This window comes from Podarcis pityusensis, assembly GCF_964106645.2.
Source record: "Podarcis pityusensis genome assembly, chromosome: 7".
Taxonomy (NCBI): domain Eukaryota; kingdom Metazoa; phylum Chordata; class Lepidosauria; order Squamata; family Lacertidae; genus Podarcis; species Podarcis pityusensis.
The window spans coordinates 75538349-75556541 of NC_138031.1; the positions used below are offsets into that span (position 1 = coordinate 75538349).

Here is an 18193-nt window from a genome sequence, read left to right on the forward strand (position 1 = left end):
TAATGTGTTGAAATATATTTTTAAGCAGTCCTGTGGTAGATGTGTGGTGGATTCCTTATTACTGGAGTAGGAAGTTTGCTTAATGGTGTTGAACAAGCCCAGCCAACAAGAAAGGACACTGATTCCAGATTTCTATCATGCTCAATTTCCTGCAGTTGCACATTGTAAGCTAGCAAAGAAAAAATATACTTAAAGATTAATAACACAAGCCAATGCATAGCCACTCAGAAGTAATTTCCCCTCAGTTACATTATTCCCAGATGAGTATTGCTATACTCACTCCAAGTTTCTAAGGGTTCATTGTTTACCCTGGGATTGGTTTCCTTTGGGATGAGGTCACAGACATTTTGTAATATTTGTAAATATACAGGTTGAACAGAGATGGGGAAACAGCATTTAAAGGCCCCCTAAGTGAGCTGCTCCCACATAAACTCTTCCATGAAACAGCCAGCTCCATTAGATTATTGCCAAGGGTAACTCAGTTCTCTGTGCTGCTTCAGTGTTTCCCCCCCTATGCCATTCCTCTGGGCTTGAAGAAACATGGCATAGCGGGTGAGTAAACAGAAAAAGGTCCAAGGGAATGTCTGCAGAGCAAGAGGAAGAATTCTCAGCCCATGTTCTGGAACAGCCTTCACCAACTTGGCTTCCAGGTGGCTTGAACTACAATGCTCATCAGTCCCAGCCAACACAGCACAATAGTAGCTGTCAACACATCTTTGTGATTGGCGTGTAGGAGGTTGGATGTTTGTTATAGTATGGTTCCATTTAAAGGTATTCCTATTGGATCAGGGTCCTCTTTATTCTGGGTCATGCCTTCTATGGAGCAATCCTATGCACAAGAAGCTGGTGCAGAATTCAGCAGCCCGGTTGCTCACCAGAGCACCACGGTCTGAGCATATTACACCAATCCTGGTTTGACTGCACTGGCTACCGATTAGTTTCCGGGCCCAATAAAAAGTGCCGGTATTGACCTGTAAAGCCTTAAACGGCTCGGGACCGCAATATCTCAAAAACCACCTCTTTTCATATGAACCTCCCTAGACCCTGAGATCATCTTCTGAGGCCCTCCTTCATGTGCTGCCTCCTCGAGAGGTCTGGAGGGTGGTAACACAAGAATGGGCCTTCTCTGCAGTGGCTCCCCATCTTTGGAATGCTCTCCCCAGGGACGTTCACCTGGCGCCTTCATTATACACCTTTAGGCGCCAGGCAAAAACATTCCTTTTTAAACAGGCCTTTGGTTGACCTGATCAACATCCCATACCCTTTTAAAATGTGGCTCTTTTGGGAGGGGGTATTATTGCGTTGGTGGCGCGGGTGGCACTGTAGGTAAAACCTCAGTGCCTAGGACTTGCCGATCGTATGGTCGGCGGTTCGAATCACCGTGGCGGGGTGAGCTCCCGTCTTTCGGTCCCAGCTCCTGCCCACCTAGCAGTTCGAAAGCACCCCTAAGTGCAAGTAGATAAATAGGTACCGCTTTATAGCGGGAAGGTAAATGGTGTTTCCGTGTGCTGCGCTGGTGCTGGCTCACCAGAGCAGCTTCGTCACGCTGGCCATGTGACCCGGAAGTGTCTCTGGACAGCGCTGGCCCCCGGCCTCTTAAGTGAGATGGGCGCACAACCCTAGAGTCGGACACGACTGGCCCGTACGGGCAGGGGTACCTTTATTATTGGGTTATTGCTTTTATTTTTATTTTATATACTGTGATCTTTTTATATGAACTGCCCTGAGACCTCTGGGTATAGGACAGTATAGTAGTAGTAGTAGTAGTAATCCAAGCTGGTGTAAATTAAGCAAAACTAAAGTGACATTGGGACACGGGTGGCGCTGTGGGTTAAACCACAGAACCTAGGACTTGCCGATCAGAAGGTTGGTGGTTCGAATTGCCACAACGGAGTGAGCTCCCGTTGCTCGGTCCCTGCTCCTGCCAACCTAGCAGTTTGAAAGCATGTCAAAGTGCAAGTAGATAAATAGGTACCACTCCAGCGGAAAGGTAAACGGCGTTTCCGTGCGCTGCTCTGGTTTGCCAGAAGCGGCTTAGTCATGCTGGCCACATGACCCAGAAGCTGTATGCCAGCTCCCTTGGTCAATAAAACGAGATGAGTGCCGCAACCCCAAAGTCAGCCATGACTGGACCTAATGGTCAGGGGTACCTTTACCTTTACCTAAAGTGACATCAGTTCTACTGCCTGAGCCTGGCGGGTGCAAAACAAGCCTTTAAAATAGGGTTGCCAATTCAGGTGACCAAGCTCAACAGGCTTAGGATCCAGCCTGTCCTCTCTGGTCCTGGAATGCCCCTTTTGGCATTTTTTACACTGGCCTCCACTCAGCCAGCTTCAGCTCAGTCGGTTGACTCCAACTGAGTTGGTTAGACCAATGTATCTTCTGCTGAGATAGGTTTGGGGACTCAGTGCCAGCTGCACTGGGTATCTACTGGCTGATCAGGAGATCTGTTGCATCCTAAACTGCTCATCCAAGCAGATCTTGCCATAGGATTGACCTCTTAATGAATTAACCAGAGTGAACTGTTATTAAGGCAGTGTGTGTGTGATGGGGTCCATATGACTGTCATATTGTTTAGCTTACTTTTTAGCTGCTCTTTTATTAGCATTCTTTTATAGATTATAATTGTTTTAATGTTGATTTGTCAATGATATTATACGTTTGGTAGGATCCATTGTGATTGTTATTATTTGTGTTGTGATTGTGATGTTCGACTATTTTTATTGCTGCTGGTGTAAGTAAATATACAAACTAAATCAAATTTCTCCTTCATCCCTATAAAGGGATTGGCAGTCTCTGAAAAGATAGCTACAAGCCTTCTGGGTCCTGGATAGGAGACTTGTTTGCCTTCTGCAGTGCCGATTTGCAAGCAGAAAACATCTCCAAAAAGTGTGATCTGTGCATGTGGAAGCTTGCCTCTCTCCACATGAATCACCCTTGTTGGATCAGAATGATTGTTTGTCAGCAACAGAAGACAGGGAGATGGAGAGGGAGGGAGGGTGAAATCCTGAACTCAGCGATGCTTCTTACATTACATTTTAGGCTGTGCAACTACAAATGAAAACTGATCACACACTACATACAGATCCTGATTTGGAGTTGTTGCTTTCTTAAACTGTGCCCTCACCCACTAGATCTTCTCTAGTTTTGATCCTGCTGTCACTCATTCATCCTTGCCATCTATTTCCATTTGAAACAAGGAAGCCACTTTTCAGGTTTCAACTTCCTTGTTTTCTTGATGGTATTATTTGCCACTTCCTAAATCTGGGAGGGGGAAAGCAAGCAAAGGGTGGTAGAAGAGATTAACAGGTATCTAGCAACAAGCACTTCTGAAACTAATTCCCCATACAGTGGTACCTCAGGTTACAGATGCTTCAGGTTAAAGATTCTTCAGGTTACAGATTCCACTAACCCAGAAATAGTACCTCAGGTTAAGAACTTTGCTTCAGGATGAAAACAGAAATCATGCGGTGGCGGCATGGCAGCAGCGGGAGGCCCCATTAGCTAAAGTGGTACCTCAGGTTAAGAACAGTTTCAGGTTAAGAACGGACCTCCAAAACGAATTAAGTTCTTAACCCGAAGTACCACTGTATTGGGGTGGGTGGGTGTTTGTTTGTTGGAAGGTATAAGTACTGAGGGGTGAAAAATGACATCTGCTATGAACAGGATTTCTCAGAACCATGCAAGATAATGCATTCAATAATCTAAAAAACCTACAAACAATGAAAGAAGAGAAGGGCAACTGTAAAAGACTAATATTTCATTAATAAAGGCTGGCTTTTTTGTTTTGTTTTTTGCATTTTTGAACTTTGTTTTAATTGAAGTGAGAGAAAAACATGTTAATGGCTTTTCTGAAAGGAAAAATGCAAAGTTCTAACTTGCAAATGCCTAGAAGATCATAGGATATGTTTTACTTGGAGCTGATCAGATTTCATGTAGTTGACATTGGTAAGACGTTCTGCTCTTCATGACTGTCTCCATGCAAGTGACCTCAGGATTCAGAATGTCGTTCTGGCATGCAAAAATTGAGCCTTGGATTTCATTTTTATATCCCGTAGGAATGTTACCTTTTTATATTAAGTAGGGATATATGGCATCATTAATTTCTGTCTTGGGGAGAGTGCTTGTTCGTGTCTGACTGTATGCAAGGAGTTGGATCCAAACATGCTGCTCATCCATTAAAGGACAACCCTTCCTAGAAAAGAGGAAGCTTCTCCTCTCGAAGCCAAGAGGATACCTTTGTGCTCAACACACACAAAAAATACTTAGGTGCTTTCTGAAGCTGCTGTTCAACCCAATGTCTTCCCAGCTTTCCATCTCCAGTCTAACAGATTTGTTTGCCTCTTTCATCCCAGGGTTTGCACTGGAGGTTGGGCAAACCTGTGAGGGCTGCATGGCAATGGTGGGTGTGGCCAAAGTGACTAAGGCACATTTCATGTCAGCATGCATGTACAGTCATTCAAACAGGTAGGCAGATGAGTGGGTGGTGTCCCTCCTCCCCCATCACAGTGCTGTGCTGAAAGGAAGGAAGGGAAACCTCTCATCTCTGTTGCAAAGGCTTTTCTTCTCCTTCTGGTGCAGCACGATTGCAAGAAGGTCTTGCAAACAAGAAGGAGCCCTTTTTTCCTGTTTCCTATACTCACAAACCTTCTTGTCATAGAGAAGAGGTACATGAAAGAAGAGGTGCCTAACTTGGGGGGGGGGGACTGTTGTGACACCAGAAATGAAATTGTAGGGCAGAGGTGGTGCATAAGCCTTGAATTTACCACCCGCTATATCTAGGTAAAAGTAAAGGTAAAGGACCCCTGGACAGTTAAGTAAAGGTAAAGGCAACTACAGGGTTGCAGCGCGCATTTTGCTTTTCAGGCTGAAGGAGCCAGCATTTGTCCACAGACAGCTTTCCAGGTCATGTGGCCAGCATGACTAAACTGCTTCTGGCACAACGGAACACAATGACAGAAACCAGAGTGCACGGAAACACTGTTTATCTTCCCACTGCAGCGGTACCTATTTTTCTACTTGCACTGGTGTGCTTTCAACCTGCTAGGTTGGCGGGAGCTGGGACAGAGCAGCGGGAGCTTATGCTGTCATGGGGATTCGAACCACCAACCTTCTGATCGGCAAGCCCAAGAGGCTCCGTGGTTTAGACCACAGTGCCACCCGTGTCCCTTTTATCTTTTATCTGCTATATCTAACCACTATACCATACTGGCTGTCATTTCTTGGTTGCTATTTCTTTTAGGATCAGGTAAGTGTGGAATGGTCACAAATATTCACAGATATCAGAGGGGGGATGGGGACCGATTTTTACCCTGAGCCCCAGACAACCTTTGCACAAATTGACATTCAGCAAAATATGCCTAGGCATCACTTATCAAAAACTGATCATGCACCACCAGCAGAATATTTGATTTGGAGGGCATTGTTTTGAGGGGGGAAGAGAATGAAGTTTACTTTTACTCCCATGTTACTCTCTCTCTTGTTTTCTGAAATGGGTGGTGGTATCTGTTTGCAGAGACATATTTTCTTTGATTTGTTTCCCAATTTGCATCTTCATATGCCCACAGTTGCAGACCTTGTGAGAAATAAAATAATGGTGGAAAGGATTTTCCTGAATCCACACATCTGATTTGACAAGTGGTTCTAAGTGGTTTTTCCAACAATCATAGACACAGAGGAGGGGGAGGAAGGCAGTGGATATTAGCTAATCTTCTCATTTTCCATCAAAAAGAAATCTGCATACATAATTTTCTCAATGCCACCAGTGAACAGATGGGGAAATATTCCACCATTTTTACGGTGGGGGCATTAGAGGACGTGTCATTCCACCCACTTCTACTCACATTGTGTTTGAGTCTTTGACGGAGCACAGGAAATGTAAGTAAAATTATCCATGTTTAATTAAAATGAAATTAAATGTATTATTCAGGGGGAGTGGGGGGAAAGCTCTCTGCTCTGTTTATGCTTCGGGGGAAATAGCAAACATATGGGTCTGTTTCATTGTTTGTCACAAATCACAATAAGGGCTGCTTTTTGTTGCCTGCTCAGCCTACGGGAGAAAAACAAACAATCAAAAGATACTATTGCTCTTAAAGTTTCAAAGATCCGCAGACAGTCTCACTAGCTCCTGTAGCATAAAAAGATGAAATGTGTGTTCGTTGATGCACAGTAACAGTTATTCTCCAAGTTACTCTCTGCCTAGCTTCACAAAATAACTCAAGCCTTTGGTCATTAAAGAAAGACCACGCTTTTGTGATAGAGTCATTGTGCGCTGGTGATAAATATGGCATGGGATTGTGATGTGCTACTTGGCTTCCACTATTTTCAGTTTTTGCAGACTGATCATTCTGAGGCCATCTTTACATGAACTTGTTGTGGTGTGCAGTTTGCTGAAATTGAATGGTCTGTGTGTGTAAAAAAAAAAAAAAAAGAAAGGTAAAGGACCCCTGGATGGGAAGTCCAGTCAAAGGCGATTATGGGGTTACGGCGCTCATCTCACGTTTAGTCTGAGGGAGTGGGCGTTTGTCCACAGACAGCTTTCTGGGTCATGTGACCAGCATGGCTAAACCGCTTCTGGCACAACAAAACACCGTGACGGAAACCAGAGCGCATGGATATGCTGTTTACCTTCCCGCTGCAGTGGTACCTATTTATCTCCTTGCGCTGGCGTGCTTTCAAACTTCTAGGTTGAGCAGGAGCTGGGACAAAGCAATGGGAGCTCACTCCATTGTGGCGATTCGAACCACCGACCTTCCGATCGGCAAGCCCAAGAGGCTCAGTGGTTTAGACCACATCGCCACCCGCGTCCCACTTATGTGTGTGTAGTCATGATTGTAGAAGGTGTGTGTTGAAAGAAGGGGTGTGGTGCATGTGGCAACTCACTTGACCCTTCCCTTCCTTGTATCCTATGGTTGGATGAGGAAGATCCAAGAGGCGGATCCCACTATGCTCATTTGGGTTGCATCCTGTGGTGCTGGATCCCACAGCACTGTGACTTCAGGATGGTTGTTTGTAAGGTCTTCAGAGAATTAAAGGAGTTAGAAAAGAGCCAGCATCATCTGTTCCCCCCTGCATTTTTGTTGGAAGCTGTCCAGAGTGACTGGGGCAACGCAGTCAGATGGGTGGGGTATGAAATAAGGAGTAGATTGTTGTTGCTCCTCTTGTTGTTGTTAACAGGATTTGTGGTGCTCTAAAAAACCTGCAACCCATGTTTCCACAGCAACCATATTATTAATTGTGTTAGTATTTAGTATGTCACTTGAAAGTCTCCAAATGACTTAAAACACATTTAAAATATAAATATAAACACATTATACCATAAGAACCAGAAACAAAACAACTCCCATAACAGCCACAGGAAGTTTTGGTAGCACACTGGCAACAAAACAACATCATATTAGGATATGTTCACATAATCATTTACTCAGCACCCAGTGATACCCACTACTAGTTTTTGAAGCCAGATTTTCACTTTTGTTATAATCTATATCAATCTTGAATTATTATTGACAAATAATGCTGTTTTATGCCTACTCCCCCCTCAAACCAGCTTCAATCCACCTCAGAATTTGGCCACTTAAGCTGTCCCTTAAGCTGTCTCAGTGTAAATCCCACCATGAGCAGGCGTCCTTTACTTGAAGGCAGAGTTCGCACCATTCCACCCTCCCTCCTGTGGCATTAGCATTGGCTTAGGACATTAAGAAGATAAACCTTTCCACATCATATTATAATTTCACTTGAGGTATATTTAATTTCAGTGTGTCTGTCTGTCATTAAAGATGTAGGAACAGGGCCAGCAAAGAAGAAGAAGAAGAAGAAGAAGAAGAAGAAGAAGAAGAAGAAGAAGAAGAAGAAGGGGCAATTCTACCAGTGAGAGAGGTCTTAGATGTTCATGTTGGAAGCACAACAGACAGTTTTCGGTGCTGGGTGCCTACTGTGAAGATACTTCATCCTTGTTTAGGCACATAAATGAAACGTCAACGAGTCCATATTATCTCCTAATAGTCTCATTATGTCTTTTGTGCATATTATGCTTCAGAAAAGCATCCCTTTGTTGAGATGCATCAATAAGCACTTAAGACCACTTCCTGCCTTCTGTTTTCAGGTCATAGAATGGCTTCTGCAAATCAATTTCACATTTTAAAATGTTTACATAGGAAGTCACAGCTATTTCTAATAATACTTTGGCTCCGATGGCATACCTGAATAATCCCAGGCGATTCCAAACCCAGCACCTCACGATATATGTTCATTGTAGGCCATGCCTGCATGACTGTTCGACAGTGGAATTTGCTGCCAAGGAGTGTGGTGGAGTCTCCTTCTTTGGAGGTCTTTAAGCAGCGGCTTGACAACCATATGTCAGGAGTGCTCTGATGGTGTTTCCTGCTTGGCAGGGGGTTGGACTCGATGGCCCTTGTGGTCTCTTCCAACTCTATGATTCTATGATTCTATGATTCTATGATTCTATGACTTATGACCCACCATGCTGAGAATACCCCACCAGCCATGAATTGTAGTTCAAGGTCTAGATAAACCTCCCGGTTTTGTCATTTTTGCAATCCTAACCAAATCCTTTGTTGGCCGCTATACAAGCCTAGCGAATTTCTAAGGTGGCCATGTGTCCTACTTTACAGAGAATAGCCCTTGTTTCAAAGGGCTGTTGGAGTACAGTCTTCTGTTTGAAGATGTCCTCTATGCAAGTATGGAGCCATTAAATGGAGGAGCAGGAACCTCGAAGTTGCCCATCAACAGTTAGCAGACTTGAACAGGTATTCAAGTCACTTGATGACTTATCGACTATAGTGAAACGTATTGGATTTCTATTCAACTGATAGTAATTATTTAAAAGCTTTCAGTTATGCATATAAATAATCATATGCAACGTTTATGCAAATTGATGTCCTCTTTTGTGGCACTGCATAACTGGCAACCCTTGTCACAAGTTGTGCAGGCCTCATGCACATAAATACATGATTAACAGAGCTAGTATTTTCTTCTTGTTGTTGGGCCATAAGTCATTGAGTTGGAAAGCTGGCAAAACAAAAAGCAAGAGGCCAGCAGCTGTCATGTAAAGGAGGAGCTAGGTATTTAGTAAGTAGTAAAATTAAACCTTGCTCCATTTCATCATTTTCTTCTTTTAATTATGCCTGTATTATTCCTCTTCCCTTTCCCCTCAAGTGGACCGTGTGCTTTATAGATCAATAAAGCTGTGGTTTATGAGAGGGATGTGTATTCTGTGATTGTGTTCTCTGAGGGGACAAATTTAGTGCCCTTTCCCCTCCCATTAAAACCAGTGATTTAGAAAGGGGCAGGACTGGGAAGATAGCAATAGTCTACAGATAGGACAAATGATAGCAAAGCAGTGGAATGAAAGAATCTGAAGTTGATTGATTGCATTTAGCCCAGAGGTCACAATCAAGAAAAAGAGTCATAGAGATAAGGGGCCGTAAAACTTTTCAGAAGAACAAAAGCTCCTGCTAACAAGTCAGCAAAGGCTGCAAAATCTCCAGGCAGCTTGCTTCCACTCCCTTAGTTGTTGCTGTCCCTCCAAAGGGAACAGACTGAATGGAAGGGTGTGTTGGGGGGCTACAAATACATCTGATTGTGTGGTGACGCCCTGGGGCCCAAAGCTCCCCTTAGATAATAAACATATGGACACAAATATTTTGAGTCAATGGGATAAATGAGGCCACAACTTTATTGGTTACAGATGTGAGCAGTTTGGCTTAGACATTGGGTGAAACCGACTCCTGCACGCTTGCAGGAAGTCTCTTAAGGGTTGACCTATGATATGCATCAATTAAGAGAACCCCCAGGGTCGCTGATGGGGTTGTGGCATCACCCTAGCCCACACCCAGGATCCCAGACAGGATCCACATCCCCGGATCCCTTTAACAGAATACCTTTAATGAGGAGGGGCAGGTGAAGGCAACAACCTCCCCTCCTCATTAACTAGGCTTACCCAATGCCTAACCACCTAACCATACAAAGTTGTGACGATTGCTACAAGGTAGGCAAAAACACAATGGCTGGTGCCAATTTGCCAAGTAGAAAAATTCCTACCTGACCCCAACATTAGTCCAACATTGGCGACCAACATTAGTCCATAGCAAGGCCAAAGTCAAGCAATGCATAAAAATAGGGCAAGTGGGCTGGTTGATCTGACGAAGGAGGCCGCCTCCCCAGCCGTGCCGTGATTTAAACAGCAGCAGCCACGCCCCCCCATCTAACCCAATTGGTCAGCCAGGGGCGTGACGCAGTTGGGAGTCCCAATGATGTGGGTGGCATCACTCCACCTCCTCCCAGGTCACATTGAGGTCCCAGATGCCTGCCCACAACTCCACCCCCTGGGAAAGGGGAGTGGTCTTGCTAATCTTGGTGAGGAGAACTTGATTCTCCCAGGAGATTGCAAACTGTTGGTGTGGGGAGGTAGCTCTCTGCCCCTTTCCTGGGGTCTGTTTTGGGTGGTGGGCTGTCACCAGTGAGCTGATCCTGAAAAGAGTGACACTAAAGTGTAACCACTTGGTATGAGTCACAAAAAGGTTGGTGTGAAGCTAGCAGGAAGAATGATTAAGAAAATAAAGGTGTTAGAATTCCTGCTCCGTGATTGCAGTCATGGGATTGTTGTCTTTCACATGATGGTGTATGTTTTGACTCCACAGAGTGGGAAGTGACGGAGACAGGATGTTTGTGTTACTGTGTTCTGTGAAGTGGAACTATTGTCCTTTGTTCTTTTTCTCTTTGCTGTCTGATGCTAGAGAGAGAGGGAGCCATGTTGCAGTGCTCCCTGTGTGTTTATATGTAAATAAAGTAGATAAGCCAAAATGCTGAGTTGCTGAGGTCTGTTACGCAAGACTCTGTGGATCCCTAAGTGTGCCGATGTCTGTTGGTGTCGGTCGCTGTGATGTTCGGGCTGAAGAAAGCCCGAGGCAAAGAGGCAAAGCCTCAAAACAGTCTTGAAATACAAATTATTGTCAAATAATAGCAATCCTTGTGATACAGTAAAATCCCCAATGTGTTTCGGTTAATGACCGCCCTCCCTGGGAACACAAGATGACCAGAGGTTTAATTGACTTCTTGCTCAGATCATATTCCAGCACTCTTAAAGGAACCTGGTTGTGTATTAGCTCCTGGACCCAATTCAAAGTGTTGGTACTCACCTTCTAAATGGCTTGCTACCAAATATTTGAAGACTCTTCTCATCCCACAGCAGCTTCCCCAAGAACTAATGTTTTCAGCTGTTGTTCTTCTCCAAAAACTACCTCTGTCAGAGATGAGGTTAGTTACAATCAGGGAGAAGGCTTTTTTCCCCTTTCCCTTTTCTGTTTTTCTTTTTGGTAATGGCAGCCCAACTATGGAATGCCCTCTCCTGAGAGGAATTTGGCTCTGTTTTAGGCACTAAGGGTAAAAATAATAATACTAATGCAGGCATTTAAAACATTTTTAAAATATCTTAAGTATTTGAAAGTCTCTGGTTTTAGATTGCATTTTTTTAATCTGTTGTGGACTTTTTTAAACAACAACAACATGGTTATTTGTTTACAGGGGGCGGTGTGGCCACATCAGATAGTGCTGCATCAATGGCCATGAGTCCATTGGGGGGGGGAGGCATGGTATGAATAAATAAATATATTAGAATAAAAATAATTCCCTCTCTCCAAAAGCAATAACCAGTTACCGTTTCTGAGAAAAGTTGAGCAAATTGTAAATAATTGCATGCTAAGTCAGCATAAGCCTTGCAAAAGGGAAAAAAACCAAGGCTTTAAGGTAGTATTTTAAACACTGCCCTTTTTGCTGGTTTAACTTACACTGGGTTGCCAGGTCATGTGACCAAGCTGAATGGGCATAAGAGGCAGAGACTGCCCCTTCCGCCCTCAGGTGCTGCCCAAACTCCTGTTCGTTTTTGTAAAGAAAATATAATGTCATGAACTGGTAGGACGCTGGGGAGGAGGAAGAGTATCCCAGTGGGGGATATTAACCAGGACTGGAACACACTGAGGCATCTTTAGTTTTTCTCAACGCATGGGCATTAAATGTGGATTGTGCTAAATGAATGTGAAGAAGGGGTGGATGAAGATTTTTTGCTGTCTGTCGTGTACCCAGGGCTTTTTCAAAGCCAGAATTTACTGGAACTCAGTTCCGGCACCTCTCAGGTGGGCGTCATTGCCATTATAAGAGAACAAGGAAGGCATAGAAAAAATAGCAATGGATGTACCATTACACATAAGGAAGTTGACCTTAACAACTATACCTTATTTCAACAAGGAGAACAGGACAGTGTCTTCTTGAGGGCAACAAGCTAGATGAGTGTGGTGCTGGAGGTCCAGGGAAGGTGGCTTGGCCTGCATATATTTGCCACCTAACAACTCTCAATGGCTTTCCAGCCTCCAGCACCTGCTGCCTAAGTCAGCAGACCCATTGTGCTTAACAGTAAAATCACCTCTGAAGTGGACAGCTTAATGATAATGAATGGACTATGCCTTTATTTCTATGAATTTTGTGGCCTATTGGTTTGTGTGGGGAGGCAGTGTGCTATTTTGTAATAGCAGAGCCCTTCCTATTTTTCAGTAAGCTTTTCCTTCTGCAAATGGAGGTGTGCATTCCAGAGCTGGTTGTATGCCATTCAACAAAGTGAGGTGATTCAATTCAGTCAGCAGGTTTTCAGGACTAATAAAGGTCAGTAAATTGTTGGTTATTTCATTCATATATATATATATATATATATATATATATATATGGATGGCACTGATTTCTTTCTGCAGACCAACTGTTGTGTGGGGGAGGGACACGGGTGGCACTGTAGTCTAAACCACTGAGCCTCTTGGGCTTGCCAATCAGAAGGTTGGTGGTTCGAATCCCCGCGATGGAGTGAGCTCCCATTGCTCTGTCCCAGCTCCTGCCAACCTAGCAGTTCAAAAACATGCCAGGGCAAGTAGATAAATAGGTACGGCTGCAGCAGGAAGGTAAACGCTCTGTGCGCTCTGGATTCTGTCATGGTGTTCTGTTGCGCAAGAAGCAGTTTAGTCATGCTCACCACATGACCCAGAAAGCTGTCTGTGGACAAACACCGGCTCCCTCGGCCTGAAAAGTGAGATGAGTGCTGCGACCCCATAGTCGCCTTTAACTGGACTTAGGGGTGCTTTACCTTCTTCCTTTGTATATTTACAAATCCAGGGGGCGGGGAGGGGACACAAATTCACCTGGCAGGAAGAAATGAAGCATGTATCCAGGAACAACGCACCCCAGAGTTTTTGCGAAACCTATAAAAAAAACAACACTGTAGTTTATGACTGGGTGGATAGCATTTGGATCTATCATCCAACTAACAAACATGAAAAATAGCATCATAATGGACAGTAATTCTTTTCAGAGGTGATGGTCTCATTGGTTTGGCATGTTAAAGTAAGTGGATAATGAATCAACATGGTTTCACTGTTATTTGTAAAGAAAGAAAATTATCTCCAGAGGTAATTGAAAGTTTGGAATGTTCCCATGGAGCAGAAAATAGGATATCACTGGTTTTACACAATATAAAACAGTGGAAATCCTAGTGCCGGTTTCATGCTTTTTCTCTGCATGAATGGAGATTCTCAGCGACGACTATTTTAAGTTCATTTGACTGGAGCAGTATGCACTGTACATGTATATACATAACATCTGAGGTGTGAACTTTAAATGACTTATGAAATACAGTAGAATTGGTTGGATCTAAAGAGGTATGAGCAGAGGGATGAAAAGGAGGAGCAAAAAAACTGCTCCAGCTAAGGAAAAGACACTAAGGCAAACAAGAGGGAAGGGGGTGTTGAAAGGAAGCAGCTGATCCTGTCCTAGCATCTATCTACTGCCAAAGGGAGGGGGGGAGGAAGGTGATTCCCTGAAGCCTGACCCCTCTCTCATAACTCATGGGCATTCAATGAAACTGTGTTTTGGAAGATTCAGGACAGATAAAAGAAAGTACTTCTTCATGCAGCAACACAGTTGAACTATAGAACTTGCTTCACAGGAGGCAGAGATTACCACATACTAAAAAAAGGTAAAGGGACCCCTGACCATTAGGTCCAGTCGTGGCCGACTCTGGGGTTGCGGCGCTCATCTCGCTTTCTTGGCCGAGGGAGCTGGCATACAGCTTCCAGGTCATGTGGCCAGCATGACTAAGCCGCTTCTGGCGAACCAGAGCAGCACATGATAACGCCGTTTACCTTCCCGCCGGAGCGGTACCTATTTATCTACTTGCACTTTGACGTGCTTTCAAGCTGCTAGGTTGGCAGGAGCAGGGACCGAGCAACGGGAGCTCACCCCGTCGCGGGGATTCGAACCGCTGGCCTTCTGATCGGCAAGTCCTAGGCTCTGTGGTTTAACCCACAGCGCCACCCGCGTCCCTACCACATACTAGATGGCTTTAAAAGAGGATTAGACAAATTCATGGAGAAGGGCCATCAACATCATGGCTATGTTCTTCCTCCATGAATGGAGGCGGATCTCACAGGCATCCAGTTGGCTACTGTGAGAACAGGAAGCTGGACTAGATGGGCTATTGGCCTGATCCAGAGGCTCTTCTTATGTTTTTACCAAAAAGGTTTAAAACTGGGTAATTAATGGACTAAATTATTTTGATTAGTTAATAGTCCTTGTTCCGACACCTTGTTCACCAATGAAATATTTGATTACAGGTTTAGGTATTAGACAATTGATCTATTCTAGCTATTAACTACCAGAAAATCAATAGCCTGCTCAGTACCCAAAGAGTGAGACTACTAGTCTCCAAGTAAAACAAAAATATCCAAGAGGAAAAAATAAATGGTTCAACAAACCCTTCAACCTTTAAGTATTAAATAATAAATTAGTGGGGGGTTTTAATCAGCAGTATGTAATACTCCAAAATCAATTATGCTTTTAAAATGGCTTAAGCTTCCATTTTACTTGTAAATTGGAAAAAGGTAGAATTTCTGCTGTTTTGTCCTTTATTTTTAAAGATGGTTCTTGAAGTTTTTCAATTTCTGAAGTTTGAGTAACATCATTCCAAAATTATATATGTCAATGTGGAGATAGTTATTCTGAAACTCCTGTTCATGTACTGATATTTTGCTCTTTGTACAAAGAGTTGTGTAAATAGATAATCACCTCATTATTATTACCTCATTCAAAGCTTTCAGTTGATTGTTATGTGACTTTTCTCCTTGTGGATCAATAAGTCAGTGACAGCAAAGGCGTCACAATTTCTAATGACTGCCATTAATTAAAATAAGGGCCATGATGATGCTCTTTGAATTTTAATTATACATACATATATATATTATTTAGTTTAGTAGTTATATCTGCTTAGTTGTGTAATGTATTTATACTTTGTTCAGAAATCACAATGGATGGTGGTTGGTGCAAATATCATCTTATCTATTGAAAGTAAGTGCCTACTAAATAAGAAATAAATGTATGCTGGATTACTTAGATGAAAGAACATATATAATTGCTTGTATGTGCAGTGATCAATCTTTTCTAGTGATGCCTTCAACAAGATGGGCCCAAGCTATCACTTTCTTTTCATTAGAGACAGTGGAACACAACTACAGAGATAGGGATTGTTTGTAGACAATATTAGGATGAATGTTAAAAGTTGGTAGTAAGTGGTCTATTGTACATACTCAATCAATACCTTTTCACTAGGGACTGTCTCATTATTTTTCTTGTACCTTTGACTGCAAATTTAGACTTTCATCCTTTTAACCAAATCGAAATATCTCTCACCCATTCCTTGATCCATGGTCTAGTGAAGTGTGGGGTTGATCCATGAGACTACAGAGCAAAAAAAGGGGGTCCCATTGGAGCTCTGAGCTAGGGTTTAAATACTATTTTTTAGTGGGGGCATAACTATTAAGTATCATTTGGGGGGGAGGGGCTTTCTGATTAAACCAACCATGCAACATCTTATCTCCTTCATAGCATTGTTTATTTCTTTTGGTTCACCATTCCATTTAACTGGGTAAGTTTGAAGTTGAGGGGACATGTCCTTGATTTTAGGAAGACCATATAGTTATATGTTTTCTGAATAGTAAATGTGGTTTTGGAAACGTTTTTCATGGTCTTTGTGAAGACTAGTTCCTTCTTACAGGAAGGCTGTACATTTTGTTGGTATGTTGATTTTTACAATTACATATTAGGAGTTGAAGAGGTTTGCTTGCACCAGTCAGATCATGTCTAAGATAGGAGCTGATACCAGTATCAGGTAGTTTATTGAGGGGTATAGTTTGTATTAAAGCAGTGCTTGCTGCACTGGTGCCATGATCTATGGTAATAAACCACTTAAGAAGAACCAGACTAGATCCCATTGTTACACTAATAAGTTTCAAAGTATTATATGCTGGCTCAGCAAACTACCATCATTACAAAGCTAGAATAGAGAAGTTGGAGTTATTAACTTTTCCAATTGCCTGTATTTTGATATTTTTATCTCTATTTACCAATAAAAATAGCATTTTAATCTAAAATGATATACACTGGTATACCGGTAGTTCTGCATGTCCTCTAATAACTCCATGTGCCAAGACACTTGAGTGTGTGAAGAGATGTACCGTGAAGATGGAAAATGGAAAGATCAGATGGGTTTGGATGTTTGTGTTAGTATCATAGTCCTCTGCATCTGGTGTATGCCCTCCTAAGCAATTTACCCAGGGCAGTCTTAACATGAGGGTACCTGACCTTGATAAATTGCTGTCCCTATTGTGTCCCAGTTTTTCCTTTGGAACAGATTTGGTATATACGTTCTTATTCTTTTCTCTATTCGAAATGTTTTTAGTGTGAATCGCTAGAGTGCCATCTGTCAGATTTCTTCTTTCCCTCCCAGTCCCTTGAATTTAAATATCTAATATGGAGAGGAGAGCTACGTTGCCGCTGGTACAAATTGACACAACTGCATGCTCATAAATGCTAAAGCACAGAATACCACGTGACTTGCCCTATCGTAAGCTGCAGCTGGCAAAGTCCCTTTTGAACTGTTGATAAAAAAAATATTGTAGAACAATCGCGTCTCCCACTCTGACTCCACCATAACTTTTACAAGCAAAGAAGATTGTTGTGCTTTGGGCAGGGCATGCTATTGCAGAGAAAAGGAAAGGCACAGAGGTAGTCAAAAGGTATAGTAGTGGTCCAATAGGGGTGTTGCAGTTACACAATAATGTTTCTCTTTTCAACTGGGCCTCCCCCCCCCCTTCTCAGTTTGATTCCCTGGCACCATTTTTGTATAAATTAACTATCCCAAAATACAGACGTGCCTTCACACTGGCCAGATTGGATATGATGCCCTCTGCCGTACTTGAGGGCAGATACCAAAAGATTCCAACTGAGAAACGACTCTGCCCCTGTGGAGATGGCAATCTAGAAACAGTGGCTCATGTTCTCCTGTCCTGTCCCCTTTATAAAGATCTGAGGAATGAGATCATCACCCCACTCTTACATACCATCCCAGGCCGCCCATCTGCAGCCACATTGTTCTTTCTTTTATCAGATCAAAATGATCAGACAACAGCAAAGGTTGCTAGGTCTATCAAGGGTGCAGTGAAATTAAGGGCCACTATCTGAACGATAATCTTGGTCATTTGAATGCCCTTTTTACCCATTGTTGTCTTTTAAATTGTATATATTGCTTGTTTCATGTTGCTATGGCCGTTGGCTAATGCGAATAAAGTTTATCTATCTTTCAACTGGGGAATGTTGGAGGGTGTGTATTTTCTCTTTCCCCGTGATCTCTCCATGCTGCCTGCCTGTGTGTGTGTATGTGTGTGGCATGGAAGAAAGGGAGGCTTATTAGGGAATTATCTCTACAGTGGGGCCCTGGGGAGAGGAAAGTGTGCAAGGAGCCCCAATGCAGAGACAGTGGGATGTTGGGGAGGTGCAGTGGATAGGCTTGCTCAAAAGCAAGCTGCCTATGAAGAAGGGAGTGCAGGAACACTACACACTGAAGCCTGGATTCATATGTGCTACTACTGTGAGCCAGAGAATGCACAAATAGCAAATGGAAACAGTATGCCTCACATCTGAGAGCTGAGCTTTCTCAGCTCCCGAACTCCTGACTCCCTTGTGTGATTGAATGTGCCATCCCCACCCCCTCCATTCCTTTCCTTGCACAGATATTTTAAAATGTATATCCTAGAAAAGCTTTGCCAGCATCAGAATGCATTGCCTCACTGTGACTAAATCTGCA

At 43.2% G+C, this 18193-nt stretch overlaps 1 protein-coding gene across 4 annotated transcripts in view; it reads left to right on the plus strand.

Annotated features, from left to right (window-relative positions):
• Positions 1 to 18193, plus strand: part of CDH18 (cadherin 18) — a 646256-nt gene that overhangs the window by 306706 nt on the left and 321357 nt on the right. The window lies entirely within an intron of this gene.